This window comes from Amphiprion ocellaris, chromosome 14 (genome assembly GCF_022539595.1).
Source record: "Amphiprion ocellaris isolate individual 3 ecotype Okinawa chromosome 14, ASM2253959v1, whole genome shotgun sequence".
NCBI classification, from domain to species: domain Eukaryota; kingdom Metazoa; phylum Chordata; class Actinopteri; family Pomacentridae; genus Amphiprion; species Amphiprion ocellaris.
The window spans coordinates 14,145,581-14,169,439 of record NC_072779.1 but is presented as its reverse complement, the minus strand read 5'-3'; the positions used below and the strand labels follow the sequence as shown (position 1 = coordinate 14,169,439).

The 23,859-nt window shown below is 38.4% G+C and overlaps 1 protein-coding gene and 1 long non-coding RNA gene across 3 annotated transcripts in view; both read right to left on the bottom strand.

Annotated features, from left to right (window-relative positions):
- Nucleotides 1-2,479, bottom strand: part of LOC111574262 (serine/threonine-protein kinase PAK 3) — a 30,559-nt gene extending 28,080 nt beyond the window's left edge. The window contains exon 1 of one of the 2 annotated variants that reach the window (XM_035952141.2): nucleotides 2,160-2,479. The gene's annotated coding sequence lies outside the window, so the exon portion shown is untranslated. The remainder of the gene's footprint in view (nucleotides 1-2,159) is intronic. The other variant, XM_035952142.2, reaches the window with a different exon arrangement.
- Nucleotides 2,480-7,705: 5,226 nt separating this feature from the next.
- Nucleotides 7,706-22,865, bottom strand: LOC129350550 (uncharacterized). Its single transcript, XR_008603988.1, has 2 exons — nucleotides 22,074-22,865; nucleotides 7,706-11,905 (listed from the first exon to the last, which is right to left on the bottom strand). It is a non-coding gene; the product is annotated as an uncharacterized LOC129350550 (long non-coding RNA).
- Between the last annotated feature and the right edge of the window lie 994 nt (nucleotides 22,866-23,859).

Sequence of the window (23,859 nt, the reverse complement as noted above, 5' to 3'; positions counted from 1 at the left end):
AGCAATGCTTAAAAAATACTTTAAACTATGTAAATTGTGGATTATGTCTATTTAATCTGAAGATTTAGTAAATAGTTTTCCTTCCTTGTTTGCCTCCCTTCAATCTTGCAAAGTAATTCAATCTTATTTAGGTTTCAGTGGATTTATATGAGTGATAAATATAAAGGTTATGGTAGGTCAGTTTTTCCTGTCAGTCACAAGTTGTGAAAACACTCACATTAAAAGCTAAGCCATAATAGGTGATGATTTTGCCTGCATAATTGATGTTTTTACTGTAAACACTATGCTGGGGGTTGCAATTTTACCTTTATCTTTAGTGATACAGAACATGCATTATGTATGTTAGACCTGTAGCCTTCTGACTGGCAACAGCCTGTGTCTTTCTTTAATGCCCATACAAGGGGTGCTTGAAATGTATAAATATACAGACAATAGCTTATACAGGTATGAATACTTTCTATTGATGGTAATCAGCTTCACACAGACCCACACACAGAGAGAAAAGACAGCGTTATTAATTTTCCATTTGCTTGTAACAGACATGTACAGATGAAGGTGCGATGAATATATAATGCATATGGCATGAGAAGCACATCGTCTGAGACCAGGAGAGGCATAGAGACCGATTATCCTGCACATCAACACTTTTAATGGTGTTCACAGCATCTGATTGTCTCTGTGCCTTCTGATTGTGACACTGCATTAGATTACTACCCTTTCCTGCCAAGCTCAGTGCTGGGTACTGAGCTGTAATGGAACAAACCGTTTTATGCACTGACAACATTTCCAGTGAGTTTTAGGTAGAAATCAGTTTACATCATTAAATGAAGATGATGTTAAACTGAGCAAGGACAAAGATACAGCCTATGGTGGTGAAAATAAGAGGACGCTGTATGTATAGCCACTTCTTATGTCTATGCAAAAATGTATAAACTATTTCATCAGTACAGTCCAAAGAGAATGGAAGGTAGCTGAGATTTGGACAGGTAGGTTTAAATGGAAGGGCATGTATGTATCAATATAACAGGCCAATGTTCACAGGGAGTAGCACCTTCAGTAACCCATCCCCCAGTTCCCCTCTACAATCATCTCACCCTCCCTCAATCACTGACATGACTCCCTAACATCCCTCCTTCACACAGCAGCCTGACAACAGGTCTCCCATCAGGCCCTGCTTCTCTGAGGATGACTGCGCTTCCTGGGAGAGGAATCTCTCCCTCTACACTGACTCTGACACCACAACTGAAATAAGCAGAGGTGATGGAGAGGCACACATTCGGCCTATACTGTAGCCAGTTCCTCCATCCCATCCTCCTCTAGCGCTGTCGGCTGTGGAAGAATCCGAGGTAGAATAGCTCAGCTTTCACAGGACCGGCCCCCACCCCCACTCCGATCCCCAATGAAGTCAGGTGACCAGATGTTGTATATCTCCCTGTCACTACAGCCGCCATGAAGCTGCTACACACATCCATGTTAACGCCAGGCCAAGGAGGTGCATCTCTGCTGTGTGTGAGATCACTGAAAAGCAGGAATGGAACTAAAAGCCATTTCTTCTCGAAGGCCGTACGTGAGGCGGTGAACAGATAACAAAAGAGCATCCATCAGCATATTAACCATCCATCACCCCCCATCCACAGCATATACAGCTCAGATTCATCAGTCAGCCTCGGGTCTACAGACCCAAAATAGCATTGCTTCTTTTTTGTTCCAGTGTTGCCACTGCAGCTGCTGCATTTCTCCAGGACTGACACACACACACACACACACACACACACACACACACACACTCATAGACACAAGGCCGCTACAAATGCCACCATTGATTCTAACACCTCCCCATCAATAAAGATGCTATTTGTGAGGCACAGGGGAGTGTAGACAGAGATGATGTGATGCAGAGGATGGTATATGATGATATAAAACATGTCCAGCCCTCTGATGCAGACATCCATTTCCATCTCCCGCTCACGGACAGACTGCTGATGAAACAGCTGCCTCCTTAGCAGGGCAGAATGCAGAGTGGAGGAAGGAGGAAAAAAAGGCTACAAAGCACCCCTACATACAGAGCTTCCCCCTCCTCCTCCTCCTCTCCTCTCCTCTCCTCCCTCCTCTGCCTCCCCCTTCCACATCCCTTATTGCATACACAGAGAGGGAATTACCTGAAATATGTCTTCACATTCTCTTGCTCAGTGTTTCGCCTTTGGGCCTGGAGTCGTGGTGAATTCATCGTCAGCCGTACAGTCCTAATGACAGTTTAAAGGCAGGATTGCCATTCTCTTGTCAGACCAGTTCCTGACCCTAAAAGCAAGCTTGTTCGGCAGGCTGGATGCTTCACTGGCTGTTCACTGTTCCCTAGCCCATGATGTCATCCACCCTGCTTTGCTGATTGGCGGAGAGGTTGAATATTAATGCAGGCAGCAGGTCTAGGGGAGGAGGCAGCCAACAGGCAGACAGAGTTGGTTTTCTGGTTAACAGACCAATCCTGCTGAGTGAGAGGGAAGAAAAGATTACTATATGTCCAGCTCAACGGCTTTTCTTTAGCAAACCTGAGAGGCAGTGGTCTCTGCTGCTTACCTCTTAATACTGCAGATACAGATGGAGGCTGAAAAACGACAGCACAGTTAACAAGAACAGCAAACAGCAAATGTGGGGTTTTATGTGCAAATAATTGAACTAACAAAACCTCTAAAAGATTACCTTTGATACATGCGTTTCCTTTTCCAATGAACATAATGTTTTAGGGTGAAGCAGTGTATTAATATTTTACCAAATTGCACCAGTATGCACCTAAACTGGTGCATTACAGTGAAATATTAATGTTAAAGAAGATTCTGTTTTGATGTAAGGTAGTCTGTCTGGTTACACACTTTAAAATATTTTAAACAAGTATTCATGATTGGTGCATTCAGGCGAAACCAGCTGCTGTTAATTCACGAGTGGTGTAATTTAAATTCAGGATTTTAAAAAAAGTATTTGCACAGCTTCTCCACCTTTCATAATAGCAATTCTTTTTTCTTTCATTGAGATAACTTTTAAATGAACTTGTTTCAATATTTTTTAAATAATGCCATTTAAAAAAAAAAAATAAAAACAGAGAAGAACAAATATTTTTGAGAATATTAATGTTTATCTATCAAACACCTACAGGTTTCTCTTTTTTCCAGAGCGTAAAAGTGACTCTGGGTTTCTAAGCAAGTGGAGACAACAACCACAATACTTACTGCATTTGCCCTAATTTGCCTATGATGTCATCTTTTTCCTCTATCTCACCTGCGATTGGCTGACTTGCACAGCATCTGCTCAGTCTCATGGCTAGTGCTTCTAGCCCAAGGTGGAGGCCTATCTGAGGCTCTGTGAATCATGGCTGGTTGTCCTGACAACCCCTGTAATGTCGATTCCTTGTTGGAGAGTAATATGGCTGTTCTGTGACAGTGTTCACTCAAATGGAGAACCTGATGATTACAAGAAGACAATATCCTTCATCATTATTTGATTCACGTCAGAAGGTGATTTTTGAAATACATTTTAATTATATTGTCTAAGAAAGTCTAGAAAAAATGCTTTAAATTAAAGCATTTGGAAATTTAGATTTTTTGGGGGAACATGCATATGAAACTCTGCAGTCTTGAGGATTTTCAGGAATGATCCTGTACACGTTTTTGACAGTTTCTAAGTGGTGAAATAGAAACACATACAAGAGGGAACATGTAAATGAGATGCAAATTTAGTTAAGTGTGCCACACCAACATTTTAAAGCAGATAGAAGACTTTTCCCTTAACTCCTGACGCCCCTGATCACTGTACACTCACACAGAGCAGAGAGGCGCAGTTGTGTCAAAACACTCCTGAATCTGAGACAACACAACCCACATGACAAAGCCTTTAAAACGTGGCAAATGTTGGATAACACTGACTAAACTGTATATTTTACCACAACAATAATATATTTAAATCATTTTTATATTACATCTGTCCAACCTGACCCTTCCGTAAGTTTACGACAGCAGCAGCCCGTAATTCATTATTTTTCCATGGCTATGAGCAGTCAGTGTCACAGTGAGGACACACCAGCAGACATCTGGCTGATGGACAAGAAACACCCTGGACCAGTCAGCTGTCCATCACAAGTCCAACACGCGGGCAGACAAAACACGCTGAGACATACCACCATTTCAGAGTCACCATTAATCTAATTCACAAGAATTCAAGAGAAATCCAAATAAACAGAAAGGCATGCAAGATGATCTCAGCCTCGCGAGGTGACAATGTTCACCAATGAGCCACTACTTTGTCACCGGAGGCACCAAGACCGATCAATTCATGGTCTCAAATATCACATTTTCTTCCTTGGGACCAAAGCAGTCACAGCTTTGTGTTTTTGGCCAAGCCGTGTTTATGTCATCCACCACAGAGTGAATGTCACAGTATAATGAGTTTCCTCCACATGTATAAAAAGCTGTTAGTTCACAACATTCATGAGGCCCTGCCCATAGTCTGGACCACCACCCAACAAAGAAATAACACACACTTGCTTATGTGACAGCCAGATGATGCCTCACTCTTTTTTCTTTTGCCTTTGTTTTGTAGATTCAAGTAGATTTAAAAGGTGAAATGAACAAAGGATTTTAGCTATTACCTGGATTAACATGCTCAGTGTGGTCTATGAGAAGAGGAGGCACTTTGTTCTCAGAGAGAAACAAACTGTGATGGCAACAATGATTAGAAAGGGCACAGACTTTCTACTAAAGCCAGTGTGTTCATTTCAAAGCCACGTGTGTTGTCGCTATACCCTTTAGAAGCTCTGAACCCATACCTGCACCCTAATTGTAAGTCACAATAGAGGACAACGCATAAAACAGCTTAATTAGTATCAGCACAACAGACAGTAATACAGAAAAGAAAAAAAAACATCTCATTTGCACACATAATGCCCCTCTGCTTTTATATTCTCAAAGAGTATCTGAGTATTTGTATGTTGACAATACTGAGCACAATCTCATCTTCATTCTCACTGTTGCTCTGAATTATGCAAGACTGTGCTAAATATGTGGTACTGTTTACTTTGACTTAGCCAAGTAATACGCAAGGTAGATCATTTCCTAATGCTTGACAGTAAAAGCTGAGATCAGGCGCTGACAGGACAACTTGCAGCTGCATCGCAGAGGAGCATGATTGACTAGCATCCATAGGCTGCTGTCAGGGATCAGGTTTATATAATGAATCCTATAAATATCCTTAGAGGCAGAGCACATCTCTATGGTGACATTTTGTAATAAGCCCTGTCTGGAATTTACTAGTGTTGTGGGCAGAGTCAGGGAAACAGCTTGCCATATATCTATGTAAAATACATCCTGACTAATAGTATAATCAGTATCATTATCAAGTAGGTTCCTTTAAAAAAAGCAGGGCAGTAATTTGGTTTACAGTTTGTTAACAGTAATTTAAAGCATGTCACAGCCTTGTTATTCCAATACAACTCAAAATTTACTTAACAGTGTAATGTTACTTTTCTGCACGGCATGTTAAAAACATTTTCATCAGTGTGGCATGTAGATTATATCAGCAAATTACTAACAAGTGTATATTACATTTGGTGCCATAACATGAGACTTATGTAAAGGGAGAGTAAGGGAAATACTAATCTAGTCTAACACAGGTAGTGTTTTAGCCCAGCTAGAGATGGCAATGTCACACTACCCTACTAAAATGCAAACGGCGATTGTAAAGCTAAAAAATATTATACATGTTGGAATGCTGTATGCACAAAACACCACACAGTTGCCACCAAGGATGTGGTCTCTAGTATTGTTTCGCTATAATAGTTATCTAGTGTATATTCCTATAAGAGAGACAAAGACTGGTGCACCTGTTCTGGTTTGGTTTGTTCTTTCTTTGTAAGTCTTTGCCTTCTGGGGAAAAGTAAATGTCACACATTGCTGTGGTGTGCTCAACAGGTTTTCTCATTTTATGGTTCAGTTCAATGTCTTTGATGTGTTTACTTTGGTTTACCAACTCAGCAAGGCCAGTCATACAGTCTATCAACAGAAACATCACACTTATTTATGTGCAAAACAAATGTTTGCAATATAAATATGAAATTGCACTGCTGCTTGTTTGCAGTATTTCCTGATGAGCCGCCTTCATCAGTCCAAGAAGAATGCATCATTCTGCAAAATGGACGGAAGACATCTGAGATGACGGGTTGCTGGGTTTAGAATCAAATAATCACAGTTCTGGTCAATCACTAGTGTATGAAAGATATCAAATTATGGTTTAGATTATCATATTATGGTGGAGCTCACTGTGCCGTGGGAGGAGAGGTAGAAGGGATGTTCAGAGAGACTTGGAAGCCTCACAGGAAATGATATATGAGAGGGGTGGAGCATGTGTCAGTAAATTCCACTGAACAAAACTTTGCTTCCTGCTATGGGCATCAATAAAATCTCCCACCTGTGCCTGTAAATATAGCTTGTAACGACTAGACAATTTGTTTTTGCTGATGCCAACAGCTTAGTGCAGCTTAGGGAGACACACTTTCATGATCAGTTTGTGTTCTGCTGGTTTCTTGAATGATATAAACTGCTAATCTTGCTTATTTGATCCATTCAGCCATTCATTGTGATGGAGCAGGTTTTTCTACATCTATAAAACTCCAAAACAAATGTCCTCTGCATTTCAAAAACAGCCAGGTCTCTGAGCACTGAGGATGCACTGCAACCTATGTAAAAACTATAATTTCAGTTATTGTACTATAACAACATGTATTTACACAGATGACTGCAAACAATATGTACAAAATCAAGTTTTTGCAGAGAACAAACAACAACTTTAACTCCAGCAGTGTAGAAAATTTTATCTATAAAGATTTTTTTATAATCGAAATACTATGTCTATTATCAGTTTTGACTGATATGTTTCTTCGACAATATTCAGAGCAGTGTTTGTGAGGCATGTGGATAAAACCAAAGAGAGAGGGCTGGTGCGGGCAGTGTATTAAATGCTCTTCATTTTACCATACCAGATTAACTTCTGTAAGCCCTGCACTGGTAACTTGGCATGTAAAAGATAATGGGTCACGCTCATCCATGCTACAGCTACAGTCAGGAAAACTTTTGGTATGTGCTGGCACAGCAGAGATTACCCCCAAAGGAATATAATTGAGGTTAGTAGGCCTCATCCTGCTGATTATGGGTAACCTATTGATAGGTTACTATGAGAGCTCATTAAGTCTGCTCATTTTTCAGGGCGAAAAATGCCCGACTGAAACGTAAGCGCTGAAAGCCAAGCACAGTAATTACAGATTACAGCGTGGGTTTAATGTTGTGCACTTAACACCTTTTGCCAAAATTTTAAATGTAGGCTATGTTACATGTTTCAACCTGCTTTTTCAAACAGGACACTAGGGGTAAGAGGGAGAATTTACTGTCACACCGGTGTAGGTTTTGGATCATGAATGCTAGTTTGTGCCATCAAACACAACTCCTTCATCCTCACACTGTTCATCTGTGGCTTCCAACAATGGGGGAGGTGTGTGTGTGTTATGTGTACAGAGGGGGGTCTTATTGACATTTTGCATTATCATAGTCTGCACTCACTGCAAGACTAGGATGATGTGATTAGTGTGAATTGACTATAGCAGTTTCCCCGCATATGTAATGACCTGTAATGCAAATGTTGTGCTGATAAAATAAGATGTTCAGAGATATTACCATTACATATTTATTTTGCACTCAGAGTAGTAGTATCATCCTGAAAAAATACACACATTTCCTAGTTTATCTATTTACTCAGCTGTCCACGGAAATTATTCAATCTAACCAAAATTACAGAAACACATTTCATAACTGTTACATAGTCTCATCCTGCCGTGGAACATTTGGCTTGTATTTTGGCCATTACAGTGCAACTTTTACCATTCAACATGCTATAACCTCTGGACTCTAACACAGTCTGGTAAATCTGGTCTTACAGGGGATTTGGGGATTTTTATTATGGCATTTGTGTGACAGTGGAATCTACAATATACAAATCCATCTTACACTTAAATTATCTTGGACTTTAAAACGAGGCAGCTCCCATCTGTTTGATGCTATAATGGTGTGAAACAAAGTCAGTGGAGGTTAGCAAATGTAAATATGATGTTTAGCAAACTGAGTGTGAAAATACGACAGGCTGATGAAATGTTCTAAGCAATTACTAAATAAATCATACAAATGAACTGCCTAAAGGTCATATTAACATCTAATAATATGGCATGTTGGTATGGATCTGTTTATCATGCAGTTCTAAAATGTCATCCGCGTTGATATATGCAAGACTGTGAATAACAATTATACACCTAAACATCCCTGGTTCTATATTATGTCACTATTAGTGCAGCAAAACAACACATGTTTAAATGCAGTATAGCAAAGTGAAATCACTCTAAAATGCTCTGCAAGGACACCAGCTCTGCTTTTGAAGAAGATGCTCAGGAACACATTTCTGAATGTAAAACAGGTGTGAGGAGGCAAATCAGTGACCTCTGGGGATTAGTGAGAAGGGTTTTGTTTGTGTGTGCTTAGAAACATAAGCTCTATTATTCAGTTGTAACATGAGTATTAAAAGGATAGGCCGAGCCAGTAATCAGCAGCAATGTCTGTACAACATGTAGCACAATTCAACATCTTTGAACATGAATGTTTCCTGGACAATGCCTCAAATCAGCCTGTACTTTCTTGTCTTGTTTGTGGTGAATTACTTTAGCCTAATTTTACCAATTCTGGATGAACATACACTTTACACGTCTCCCCTCCTCCATATTCACAAAGCACAGACTATCCATTTTCCTTTCACCTTTTACTGACATTTCTATGTTAAATAAACCCTGCTGTACTCTTTAACTCTGCTCACTTGTCTGTCCTCAATCAAGCCTTGTGTCAATATTAATCAGTGCATGGCAGCTTCGAATAGTAGCACCTATCAGCTCTCAAAGGGCAACACAACACAAAAGTACTATCCATGACAACACTGGTCTGAGCAAACCCCTCCCACTGACAGCTGGCTTATTGTGTACTGTGGCTCTGAAGCGGCCTTGTTTCCCTTTGCTTGGACAGTTCAATAACTAATCTCAATGCAGCCAGCAGCATGTAGCTTTGAAAATGAAGAGGGCAGGCTCGATGGAAAGTCGTAATCTGCTTGACAATGTTGCGTCGCTTAACTGGTACCTTGTCGGTTCACATGAGGATTCCCAGATGAGTCAGAAAGAGTGCACACACCTCAGCTGCACAAGTTGAGATGAGCACTTTTTCATGAAATTGCAAACAAGGGGTATTTTCAAGTGTCCTTGTGGGGTATTGTGTGAAGGCAAAACACTTTTGGTTTTAGTTAAAATTCAACAGCATGTGCTCACAGGTCCTAGGGAGCATATTTTGAACCTAATTTACCTAATCTGACTTTGACTATTTGCCACTTTGATTTAACTCTCAATCTTTCAGTTTCTTCAGAATAATAATATCAAAGGTTATCATGGCACGTTTGCAATTATTCTTCCCGAAATTTCAGATGACATTTTCATCTGTCATTTTATTGTCCCCCCACAATAATGAACTTGAGAAAGGGCAGTTTGGTCTCCATTCTTTAATTCATTCATCCATCTGTCATATCTCAGACACACAATTTTGACCAAGCTCAGTGGGGAAGATGCATGTCACCAAAGCTTTACTAATTAGCTCAAGAAAGGCCCCACATCCACTTCCTCTGGTTCAGAGTAGGAACAATAAACTGAAGGATATGACCCCTGAAAACTACTTTTTTCTCTTATTACACTGATAGACATCTTGTTTTTCACTGTTTGTGTGCTTGTACAATTTTATTTTTGTGTACTGCTGTTTCATTCAAGTTTAACATAAACTCTTTTCCTTTGTCCACCTATCCACCACACATTATGATTATATTTTAACAAAACTTGAATGAATTAAGCGTTGCTTTTCCATCAAAAGCCAACCAGCAACACTATCTGTGATATAATGTGCTTACGATAAACACACTTTTAAAAGCATGTTGACCTGTCGCAGCACCCCTCAGCCAACGGTTACTTACAGTGACATCACATATGAAATAAAAACACACAGAACAAACGGTGGTTGGCCCCTGATGTTCCTGAACACAGGGCCACGCGAGCAGTCCCCTCCCTCTGTCACATGTAGGCTAATGAACAGCAGGCTCGTGCTCTTGATGGAGGACCCTATTGGGCACCAAGAACCGTGTGTACTCACCACTTTCTGCTTGGACACACACAAACAATTGGACACGTCTGGAGAGCTTGGGACCCAAACCCTGAGGAAGGGCAGATGGTGCCCGGGATTGAGGACCGCACCCTCATTAACATGAGAAAAGAGAGGAGACAGAGGCGGGGGAACAGGTACCCTCACTCCTATTTTCCCTTTCTATAGAGATTAGAGAGCGGGGGAGACTCATTTACCCAACAGCGTCTGTGGCATTGATGTGGAACCCAATTAGGGACATGCTGTCAGCTCAACTGCAGAGAATATCAAATGTGAGGATCTGGTTTGATAAAAAAGAAAAAAAAACGGTCTCATCCACCGTTCCCTCTAAGCTGCGCGCGTGTGCAATTGCGCACTGCTGACACGGTCTCCACGCACAGAAAATCTGCGCTGCGCACAAAAAAAAAATCCAACCTAAATTGTAAATAAAATAAACACGTAACAATTCATTCTGTGGTATTTTTCAATGTGAGTCAGTGACTGACCAGTGACTGGCTGCTGCAGCCAATGATGCGATTCACATACGTATTTACCATAGACTGTATATAATGGTATTTACGCAGCTAATCAACGTCATTGACAGGCGTCCTTATGTACAGCCACAGTTGTTCTAATAGATATGAATGAGTAGATAGGACACGCCCCCTTCAGCTGCGGCTACAGCGAGGCTAAGCTAGTGGGGCAAAGTTTCAGTGCATTCCGTTGATGTAGACGGCGTGAAAACAGAAACAAGTATGCCGTCTCACTGTGCTGCATACAATTACACACTACGTCGTACGATTGAGACAAGGAAACTTGGAATGACTTTTCATAGGTAAGAATAGTTTTTGGCTCTTTTTTCATTATGAAATCTTGTTGAGAGCTTCCAGTCTATGAGAGCTAACTAGTTAGCCACTAGCAAAACGCTAAGGCGAGCTAACAGCTTGACAACCAAATACCAGACGATTAATAGTAGCTGTAGTATAGTTGTACAAGCAGTAGTAGTAATACTAAAAGTACAAGCAGCAGTAGTAGTATAAACAGCTGTTACAGTCGTAGAAGTAGTATCAGCATTTGTAATAATATTACAAATTGTAGTAGCAGTGCCAGTATCAGCAGCAGTAGTTAATGTACTACCACTACTAGTAGTAGTCACATTGCTATTACTACCACCAATACAACCAATAGTACTTATAAAGCCTAACTCATGTATATCCAGATTACCATCTATGTTCTTCTTCCAAACCAATTTTATGATTGGGATTACAGGCAGTTCTTTAGGACTGCTCTCAAATAATTGAAATATTACTAAACAAGGTTATACTTATCAAATTAAATAGCTCTGGTCTCCAGTATATTGGCGAATTCGGTTCTTTGTACTTAATTTATTAGCATGATTTCTTTTTAATATGTTGTGTACAGACTTAATTACTTCTCTGTCTACTTTTCTTACTCCATGTAGGTTTCCCAGAGACTATGGGTTGAGGAGGAATTGGAAGTTTGTCGGCTTAGACCTGGTGTCATTCCATCAGTGTTTAACTTCCCGGCTCATCTTGGAAGAGTACGTGCCAGAAAGACCACGACCAAGCAGCCTTGAGATCTTAGGCAGCGTCTCCCTCAGGTGGGTGTCAACGGTGTTCACAGTCAGGTCTGTGGTAATCCTGTCAAAAAACAAAACAGAAAAAAATCTAGATTATAAATCAACATGTAACCAAAGCACTCTGTGTATAACGCCATAGTATAGGATGTAGGTCAGAAAATGTCAAAGTATAGTATGCTTTACTCAAGAATAACATAGTATGGCCTGTAGTTCATAGTACAGCATGTTGGCCAGAAAAAAAAACAAAACATAGATTATTATGTGGTTCAAAAAGCACAAAATGATAGGATGTTGCCTAAAATTGTCATGTATGATATGTGGTTCAAAAATGTCATAGTGCAGTATATTGTCAAAATAGTATGTAATTCAAGAAAACATCAGAGTATAAAATGTCATCTAAAAAATACCATGGAATAATAATTTCATTGCACAAGTAAAAGTATAGTAACTTTTAAAACTGTTCGAATTCTTATATGTTGCTTAAAAAAAAAAAAAAAAAAAGGTCACAGTAATATGTCAATTAAAAAAGCCTATAGTATAGCGTGTCGCCCAACAAACATCATAGTATAGCATGTCGCTCTAAAAACGTCAGAGCATAGCCTTTAGTCCACAGCTGTCAGTAGGTGAGGAGCAACACAAAAACAGTTCAAACGCTGGTTTCCAGAGGGTTAGATGAGAATTTATTTGAAAGAGGAAGTTTACAACAACACAACATGTGAGGGGGTTAAAAACAAATGGGTGTTAGTAAAATAAAAATAAATAAACAGAACTAAAAGTGAACTTCATGTTGACTTTGATGGGCATTCCAACCAGGAACAAAGTAAAAGATAATCAATACGAAAAAAAACTCTTCATGTTCACCTCTTCAAGCCCAAAAATTCACCGCAGTAGCACCCTAAACTAAAACTACCAATGGGTTCCCTGTTTTCCTTTCTGAACAATTCAAAGGTCCCTCTCTATCTCCCCACACATCCACCAACCACTGGAACACATCTCCAAAGTTCTGCCGGGCCAGCTCAGCTTCCCCTCAGAAGAAGTGCCGCCACCTGCCAGATGAAGGAGCCTTTTGAGAGGCAGCTGGCATCGTGATTGGACTGTACTTTGGTCTGTTCCAATCCAGCTTCAGCTCCAGAGACGGCAGGCGGGACGAGTCAACGGAGGCCGGGTGGACGAAGGCATGCAGCTGAGTACAATCCAGAAAACAACAGAGGAGGAGTGCAGCAGCCCAGAGCCAGAACAAACAGAGTATGTCTCTTAGAAAACATCATAGTATAGCCTTTGGTATGAAAAAACGCCATCATATACATCGTATATTGTACAAATAACAAGTCAAAGGAAAGAGACATACATTGTAGAATTGTAGTAATTGTGGGCTGACTGATTTACTGATTATCAGTATTTTATTTTTTACTGATTTACGGTAATAAATACATTTAAAAATGGCGCTACTTTGGCTCTGAACCTTAATCTACCTGTGGTCGCTCTGTCTTCTGGAGTGATTTGATTGGTTATACGTCAAGAATAAAACTCCTTTAACTTAACATCTGTAAACAAAACAAAAACGTATCAACAAAGTTTCCTGTTAGCGTTTATGTTCTTCTAAGTTTAACTCCAAGATTTTAAATACTTTCATTTACTGCAAATGATTATCTACTTCAAATGTCTCACTAATAATCATTATCAGCCTTAAAAACCCACAAAACACCCCTCTGTACTCGACCACACTTAGTACAGTCCGGTTCCCCCTTCTATAAATCTGCTTGGAATCGTCCACTTCCTGTTTGTCAAAGTGGCCTTCTACCTGGACAGGTTTCGTTGGAGCTCATGCAACAAACATTTTGGGTAACTGCACTTTAATATGGATGGATGACACTGAGTTAGAGTCTGTTTTAATGAGACTGAGTTAAGATGTGTAGCTCTGTCATTAAATAGGAAATTATTTCTCAGAATTCACAGAGAAAAGTCTGAAATGTTTGCTAGGTTAGCGTCCCACATGTTCTTTGGCTCAGCTAAAGCTAACTCTCTCCAACTTCTGGATCTCTTGAGTTGCTTGTTGTTAAAATATCTTGCTAGAGGTGCTGAAGCTCAGAAAGTCTGAGATGTTTGTTCAAAATAAGTTCATTCTCAAGTCTTCTCTGAACTGTCCTCTTTTGTTTGAACTTTCCCTAAACTTAGGAGTTAATGACAGAGCAGCACATCCAGACTCAGTCTCATTTATGTAGAGATTAAACTTCAGTGTCATTCATTGATGTTAAAGTGCAGTTTTTCAAATGTTTGTTGCACATGCTCCCGACCAAACCAGTCCAGGTGGAAGACGATGTGAAGAGAAAGCTCCAGATGATGAATATCACACATTTACGTTGGAAATAAATGTCCTTTAATTAGACATTGTCATGCAAAAGTTGGATTTCCCTTTAATGATGTTCAAATCTTTGTTGAGTGTTTTGTTGATGTTGTTTTCTAAATGTTTTTTGACACTCGGCTCCAAAGATTAAAATCTTCTACGGCTCACAAGCTGCAACAATTCACACATTATCAACTATCTTTCTGACTAAACTAAGATAAAAAGTGAAAAACTGCCTGATTCCTGCATCATGAATGTAAATCTTTTTGGTTTTTATGACAGTAAACTGAATATATTTGGGTCTGACATTTTATAAACCAAAACAAGAAATGAATTACTGGAGAAAACAATCAACAGATTAATGGACAAAGAAAATGTGTTTTCCAACATATATGGCTGAATTACTCCAACATTACAAGATACATACAATTTGAATTCAATTTTATTTATATAACACCAAATACAGGTCAAATTGTCTCAAGACACTTCATTTTTATATTTTTTGTCATATTTAAAATATGACAAAGTAAGAAATTTAAACCTCTTGACTAATCCAATTTATTATTTGGTTTTTAAGAGACTAATCGACAACTAAAATAACTTTCTCCACTAAAACTAATAAGCATGAGATCAAATAGAAGGAACAGTTTTAAATACTGCAGTCCCACGATGACAAGAATAAAGTTTGTCAACAAAAACTAAATCTGATGGTGGATTCCATTAAAGTCCTAATAAATGATAATAAAGTGTGATACTAAAGGTTTGTGGTGCTAAAAATGTCAAAGTAAAGATATCAAGTTGAACATCTGGATGGAGGTTGATAAAAGTTGACCTCCCTTCATTTCTCTGGAGCGACTCCATGGATTTTACGGATGCTGGTTAAAGACCTGCTCTTCTAGTCGTCTTCCTTCTAGTCGCTGTAAAAAGTCAGTCCATCCTGGCCGACTTCAACACCTCTTCATGACAACTTGTTCTGCCTCTGACCTCGTGAAAACTCCAGAAACTCGGGAAAACCCATGGAGACTCGAAGAACTCGTGGAGACTCGAAGAACTCGTCGGGCGGGGGAAGGTGTGGTGGGTGGTGGGGGGAGGTGGGGGAGTAGAGGGGGGAGGCCGCCACCCACCTCCCCGCCTACTCTCCGCCCTGACTCCACCCAGACTCCGCCTTGGCTCCACCCATGTGGTCACTTCAGAAACTACGATGTCAAAGGGACGACGAAATTATTTCTTTTTATCTGATCTGTAGCTCAGTGAGTTAAGGATTTGCCTATGGAGCTGCAGGTCGCTGGTTCAAGACCAGACACTTCTTAAATTTTCTCAAAATCCTGACAAAGACAAACAAAGAAAACTGCCGGTCGTGGGTCTTGAACCTGCGACCTTCCAGTTGGTAGTCCTCTTCTTATCCTCCTGAGCTACTCGCTCAGATACTAATTTTTCTTTTTTTTGCGCATTTATCATCTATTTTTTGTCGTTTTCGAGTTTTTTTTTAACATGAGTCTCGACTCGACCGTTTTTCTCAGGAGGTTGGGCTTCAGCCTTTGTGCTGGAGGGTTGAACCCTCAGTTCCAAGACTTTCCAAAGCCTCCACACCTCCCGAGTCCTCAGGACCTGAGCTTTCACACAGTCTGAGGGCTGAAATTTTCTAAGTCCCACAGTAGTTCTCTGTTAGTTTGAACATTCAGACAGTCTGAGGACTGAAATCTTCTCAGTTCCTGAGTAGTTCTCTGTTAGTTTGAACCTTCAGACAGTCTGAGGACTGAAATTTTAAAAGTTTCTCAGTACTTCTCTGTTAGTTTGAACTTTCTGGTTAACAGAAGCCTTAAAACTTGTGACCATGAGTCTTGATATCACATTTAGACCATCCATCTGAGTTCTTCTCAGACCTTCACCTGTGGGTTTTTTAGAAATCCTCGACAAACTTTGATTCTCTTCACTGAACAGTAAAGTTTGTGGAGATCAGAAGGTAACATTAGTTTGATAAATGCCTTCAACTACTAGCAGACTTTATCTGGAAAGCAGTTTTCTGAAATGAGTTCTTAGTAAATCTGTCCACAATCAAACCAAGAACATAGAAAGAGGAAATGTTTGAAGAAATAACTTGATGTTTTCGTTTCAGACTAGAAAACGCTTTGACTTTTATCTGTTTTTGCTCTTTTTGATCGTTTTGTCTCTTCTGTTTAATTTGATCTTCTAAAGTCTAACTGGTGTCTTTTCAAAAGTTTTGTCTTTAGTTTGATTCTTCTTAAACGTTTAGTTTTACTCTTTGCTCACCTTTTATTCTTTTCTAATGTCTGATTTAATTTCCAAATGTTTTGTCTTTTTAATGTTTAATTGTTTTTTCAAATGTTTTATCGGCTTGGTTGAGGTTTTTTCCTTTCCCAATATTTAATGTTTCGATTAAATCTTTAAGGTTTTTCTTTTTAAATGTTTTACCACCTTTTAATGTTTAATTTTCTTTTTAAATGCTTCATTGTATTTTCTGTTTAATTCCTATTTGAAGTTCTATTGTCTTTAAGGTGTAATTTTCTAATTAAACATTTAATTTTTTAATTAAATGTTTTGTCTTTTTAAAGGTGTAATAATCAAATTAAATGTTTTGCATTTTTAAAAAATGTTTAATATTCTTGTTTAATTGTATTTTTTAAATGTTTAATTATCGAAAATATTTTATCTGTAACTGAATATTTGTATTTTAAAAATTTTGTTTAATTTCATAATGACATGTATTGTATCTTGTTGAATTATCTAATTTAATATTTTGTCTGTTTAATAGTTAAACATTAAATACAATTAAATTATATGTACATATACCACCTTTTAATGTTTAGTTTTCTTTTTAAATGCTTCATTGTATTTTCTGTTTAATTCCTATTTGAAGTTTTATTGTCTTTAAGATGTAATTTTCTAATTAAACATTTAATTTTTTAATTAAATGTTTTGTCTTTTTAACATTTGTTTAATAGAGTTAAACATTAAATACAATTAAATTCTATTAAACAGACAAAATATTGAATTAGATAATTCAACAAGATACAATACATGTCATTATGAAATTAAACAAAATTTTTAAAATACAAATATTCAAAGTTACAGATAAAATATTTTCAATAATTAAACATTTAAAAAATACAATTAAACAAGAAGAATATTAAACATTTAAAAAAAATGCAAAACATTTAATTATATTATTAAACCTTTAAAAAGACAAAACATTTAATTAAAAAAATAAATGTTTAATTAGAAAATTACATCTTAAATTTCTTAAATCTTTTTAATAAAACTTTTTAAAAGTTTTATTGTATTAAATGCTTTTTCCTTTAATTGCTATTTTTGAATGTAGTTTATTTCTTTAATCTTTTTTTCTGTCAAGATTTTAACCCCAACCTTAAAAATGAAACAAACCCTTAAATCACAATGAAAATACTTCTGTTGTCACAATCATGAGTTAGTCAATTATTCAGTTTATCAATTCAACTTTATTTGTTTAGCACCTTTTACACAGATGACAAAACTAAACAAGCAAAGAGAAAAAAAATTATGCTGAAACTATGATTAAATCTCAAAAACATTAAAAAAAAAAGATTTAACATGGTAATAAAATATGTTGTGTCCAGGGGATGGAGGGAGTTTATTGAAGTCTTCTTGGGCTCACATGGGAAATCATTTAAAATATAAATTTGATATTCAGTCTAAGGAAACTGCAGAGCGACAGAAGAACCAACAATATCTCCTGTTTTCTCCTTTAATGAGTTGACTCTTCTTGTGCTTTCAGACCAAAGAACTACAGACTCTTCACAACCTGCTCAAACTCTTGGTACAGGACCTCACCACACGGGTCAAGAAGGTTTCCGTCTCATTTCTACTCTGAAGCTCACCTTCTCCTGCTCAAACTGCTGACAAATGTTTCTGCTGCTCTAAAGTCTGGTCTCCAGAACTTCCTAAAAACTCTCAAAGTCTGTTCTGCTGCAGGTTGCTTTGTAGAACTGTTACAGAAAACCTCACTAAACCACATGGAGGGGCCTCAAGATAGTCGTCCAAATGAAACTATACAAAAACCAAACTAGCAAAACCCAAACGCTAAAGTCTCCTGCAGCCTACCAGAGAACCTCTGAGAACAGAGAATCAGAACAGGAACTCTTACCTTCTGGACAACCAACGCTGGTTCTCAAACAACAATACAGAATGTGTCTGACCAAAAACCTCTAAAGACTCACTACAGCCAAGATAAAGACACAACTCAGCTGTACCAAATCCACTAATCACTGCACACATTAGCACCATGTACTAACTGTGGCTAAAGAACCATCTTTACCAAGACAACTATCCAGTACAAAGCCCTAAAACACACCAAGAAACACATTAAAGATGATTTTACTGCTGGAAGCTGCAAGCCAACGCCTAAAGAACCAACTAAAGCAATGGAGCCAAACCCGGTTCACTGGTGAAGAGAAACAGGGGAAATGTTTGTCTGCAGCTACATAAATCAGGAAGACACTGAGCTGCTCAGGTGTTCCTGATAACACCAGCTGCTCAGGTGTTCCTGATAACACCAAGCAGCCACCTGGACAGCCAATAGGAACACAGCTTACTGGAAGTCCAGAGGGCTGGGTTAGTGAAGGAAATTTAGTTTAAAGTTGAGGCAGAAAGTTAACAAAGAAAGTTGAAAACCACCTTCTGATACCTGAAATCTCTGAGTTTTCACACAAAGAACACCTGAACATGTCAAACTGGTTTCATAGTAGAACCATCATTGTAAAAATGTCATAGTATGGTGTGTTGCTCAAAAAACATTAGGACCCTGCTGTCAGGGGACAAACATGTAAGAAACATTAGAACAGAGAGAACCCAACCAGTAGGTCACAGTTTATCATCCCCCAGTCATCTCCTGAAGTCCATATGGTGAGAGACATCAGTATCTGGTTGTTAATTTACCAGAGGATGCTTATAATCATGCTGATGTGGTCTGTACTCTACAGTATTTTAGTGACTCAATAAATGCCTAAGTTGTTTTTTTTTTTAATGCTTTTTAGTTTTTAATAAACATTTAAGAGTCTATATGTAATCAATAAATGGCCTTTGCCTAGCTTAAGAAAAACTCACTCAGAACTCTGATATGTTAACAGTACTAAATAAATCAATAAATACATGCATACACACAAAAATAAGTTAATACATTAACTGTGTTAAGATAAGATTTAGATTTTTTTTTTTTAAAAGTTGTTTATATTTTTGCAGAATCCAGTATTGCTCACTGGTTGGTCATTACATTTTATTAGTTTGATTTCACCGTTTAAAATGATGCCACCTCTTTTCAGACAGAACCTGTGATAATAAAACAATACAAAATTTTTAGTTCCGTGTTAATAAAGCACTTAAAGCTTTAAGTATGGCTAAATGCTTTTTTCAGAATTAAATATATCACTCCTTAGGTGGTAGTGGCCCCAAGTTCAGTAAAGTTGGAAAGATATTCACAGATTCGGACTTCCAGCATCAATAACTCGTTAGATATAGGTTGTCAAAATATAAATGGTGCCTCTTTCCCATTGTTGCAAGGCAGACAATGTGCTACAAGCCCAGTTTTATCAAAAGTAGCTGTCTTTCAAGCTACAGGAATAACATGGTGTCTATGGAGTGAACAGGGTCCGTCTGCAATTTGCAAAACCACTGCAACAGTGAAGAGAGACAAATATTCAATAACTTCACTCATACATTGTAGTGTCACTAAAATCACTGCAGCCTTCAACTGGCTCCTGTTGACAAAGTGTTTTAACAGAAATGTAAATGCTGTAATTTGATTCTTTTAATGAACCATGTAACTTGAATGGATGTGATGCTGGTGTGACCACAGTGCACACGTCTGATGTTGCTCACAGTGGTCCAAGGGATGCTCAGGGAGTTTGTGTGTTTGCTCAGACTCGGGAAAAATTACAGGGAACATTGGTCTCATCTATAGTTGGAAAAAAAAATCAATTTCTTCTTATCCATATTGACAAGCACCAGGACAGATTTTACTTCATATTGGATTTCCCCTATTAGCCTCCAGGAATACCTGACTCAAAATTATCTTTGTGGAACAGCATTATAGATGAACACACAATGTGTGATGCTTATTATAAACAGTGTATCCTGGTGTATGTGGTTACAGTTCCTACAGCTTTATGATGCTAGGAGGACTACTACAAATTTTTTTGAGTGAATTACAATTTTTATAGTTAGAGCGCAGTTGTTTTTTAATCAATCATTCATGCAAGTTTAATTGTGAGCAAAATGGTTTTGATCAATATAAATCTCATATGTAATGGATATCTGTGCTGGGTTTTTAGGTTGCTAAGATAAACCTGTAGCTTGCCACTGCAAAATATGTTAGTGGGGAAAAGCTTGAGACAAACCTGCAGGAACATTTGTTAATTATTATTTGAGTATTAATATAATTGTTGCAGCTGTAGTGTTTCTGGGAATGTAAAGCTACTTTTTTCAGTTTAGAAGTAACATGAAATCCCCCAGTAATTTGGAAAATGCTAGTGTGCCAAAGATTCTAATCTATAAGAAGAGAATAACATTAAAAATCTTCAGCATTCCATTATCTTTTCTAAGTAGAACTTTGGCAGTTTCCTTGAAACCTGAACTGTTTTTTTTTTTTCTTTCCACTGGAGGCATCTTTTATCTAAGAAACATAAGCACTCCTGTTGCCACAGCTGCAGAACGCAGCGCTGGAGCTTCTCTCTGGGTAGAATGAGGCCACTCAGTTGTTTTGACTCATTAATCACACCAGCCACAGTGTGAAAGCTTCTTATGACTACATTATTACTTCCTGAGATGAAATGTCTTCCTATATCTCTTTTATTCCAAAATGAACTTAAACTTTAAAATCTTATGTTTCAATTTGCTACAGTGCAACAATGACAACTTCCCTGCCGTATGATTAAAAATAAGATGCTAGAGAGAAACAATGAAAGAGAAATTAAATACAGTCAAGGTGCATTTCTGCAGGTATACATGCAGCTTATGGTGTAAAGCAGTGGTTCTCAACTGGTCTGGGCCTGGGACCCACCATAAAACTGAAATGACAAGTCGTGACCCAAACAATGTTTCTCCAAAAATCAACAATTTATTGATTGAGCGTTCGAAGACAAAACTTTTAAACCTGAACTCAAGTACTTCACAACAACTCAAAATCAAGCAGCAATACTAATTCAAGTACTGAGGACTTTGAAACAAGTAGAACAATAGCCTCAAGTAGTTCTCAGGATATATAAAAATGCATTTTTTTTTCTACAAAAAAAGTGCAATTCAACAAAACCAGTAGCTTCTCATAATACTGCACAAGTCTGCAACATTGCTGTTGTAGCTGGAGAAACTATGTATAGAAATATGTGCAAAAGAGTCCAAAACATGAAAACTGATGAAGTGCATTCAACAAATTATTAAAGTGAAGAAATGCTTAATGTTCTGATCAATCTCAAAATGTCAACACAATAAAACATTTTTCAAAGGGCTTAACTATATTCGAAAGCCAATATTTGGGGAAAAAAATAGTGTGCAATATTGAAAGAAAAGTGTGTTTTTAAGCACTTACAAATAAACAAAAGTCACAAGTCACAATAAAAGTACTGCAGAACTACATGAAGTTCTAATGGCTTAGCTGAGGATGCTTTTTGGCCTTTACAAGAGTCTCAAAATCTGGCTGTATGCATGATAAAGCAACTCTGAGGTCATGCTCAATGTTCAGTTTATTTCAGTATTTTGTTTTCAGCTGAACAAGAGCTGAGAAGCCACATTCACAGAGGTATGTGGTGCTGAATGGTAGGAGGATTTTTACAGCTCGACTAGCAATGGAGGGATACTCTCTCATCACATCGTTGCACCAGAACTGGGAAAGGCTTACCTCTGTGAATTTCTTTCTGAGAGTGCGGTCAATGATAGCTCCACCAGGTGACATTCATCGCTGCTAGGCAACGTGATGCTTTCCATGTTTATTCCAAACGGGTCGCGCACCCAGTCGTCCTCGGGTTGTTTATCGGGAAAGTAGTCGCTAAACCGCTCGAAAAGTTTATTCAGATGCGTGCTTTTGGACTCCTTTGTCTTCGATGTAGGAAAATCCATATTTAATGTACTCGCTGTCGTACTTGCGTTTAGCCATGCTGCTGTTGCTATGAAAACATGCAGTTTCTTCTACAGTAATACGAGTGTCCTCACCGGTCGCTGCTGACACGACGACCCCCTGCGGGTGCGGAGGGGAACTACAATGACTCGCCACTAAATTGGATTATCTTTATTTTTCTCTCTTTTTAGAAAAAGGCTCGCGACCCACCAAAAACGGCCCCGCGACCCACTTTTGGGTCGCGACCCACCAGCTGAGAAACACTGGTGTAAAGTACAGTATGCTGTGTTGCTATGGTCATATTCTGTCTCCCCCTTGTGGCTGTTTGGAGGACAGCTATAATCATCAGTGAAGTCGGATGCCCCTTGCATTGTAGCACCACCTTCAGCTCAGTACCTCTTTACATAATGACTGAGTCGTGTCCCACATTGACCAACAAACATTCTGAAAAATACTAAACAAACTTACTACTCAAAACCTAATTAGTACTTGAGAGAAATTGGGAATGTGCTCCTTTGTTCTGAGCTACACAAGGAATAAACCCAGTAAACTTTGGAGCAAGTGAATGTTACTATCATGAGAAATATTTTGTATTCTATATTAAACTGTATCCACAACAGAAGGAAAAGTTTTACAGGCGTAACTGAAACACTGAATCAAAATTAAACACGGTGCACAACTGTTCTCCATCACACCAGGCTGTATTTTCAAAGCATTTTCACCTATTTTGCATTTACCACTGTGAACTACCTTGATGTCATATAAAAAAATAGCTGAATGTTGAGTTCAAGATTCACTGTACGATATGTTTCACTTTAATGAACTTTCTATTTGGCACCTCTCTGTGTGTGTGCTCCCAAAGACAAGATGTTGACATAGCTAAACTAAACGCAACAACTGCACACATAAACCCTCGCACTTAAATGATTATTTGTAGTTCTTCAACAATTCTCCTTGTAAAACTTAACTGTGATATTTCTGCTTCACTGACTGACAAAATGGTCAGCAAAAACAAAAGCTGAATGTTAGCTGAATCCCTATACACAGAGATGACAAAATCCCACCATTATCGGTAAGGTCAAAACTTTCATTTCTCACTACCAGGAAAACCTTGATGGTTAAAATTCAGATCACAAAGACAGTGCAGTAAAAGTGTGGTTTTGAATCATCTATCTTTCCCAGACCTGAACCACTGTGTGTCTTCAATATATGAGTTAAACATTGGCTTCCATCATACCCTGTCAACAGCTGCAGTATTGTGGTAAACAACTGCAATTATGTGGCAATGGAAGTGGCAATAAGCCGCCTTGCTATCTCAGCAAAATTTCCTCCCAGTTCACATCCAGAGCTCTAATATCAGGCTTTCTCTAAACACTGGTCAGAAGAGCAATAAGACAGTGAATAAACCTACCGTATAGACTGTGGCTTTGAGGTTGACTTTGAAGGTGTCATCAAAACCAAAGCGCCAGCAGCTGGTTTGCAGACTACAGCCACAAATGTAATGCTGTGGCCACATCTCTCTGCAGAAAGAAGACAGGTCTATAAAAGATGAACATACAATTTGGGATTT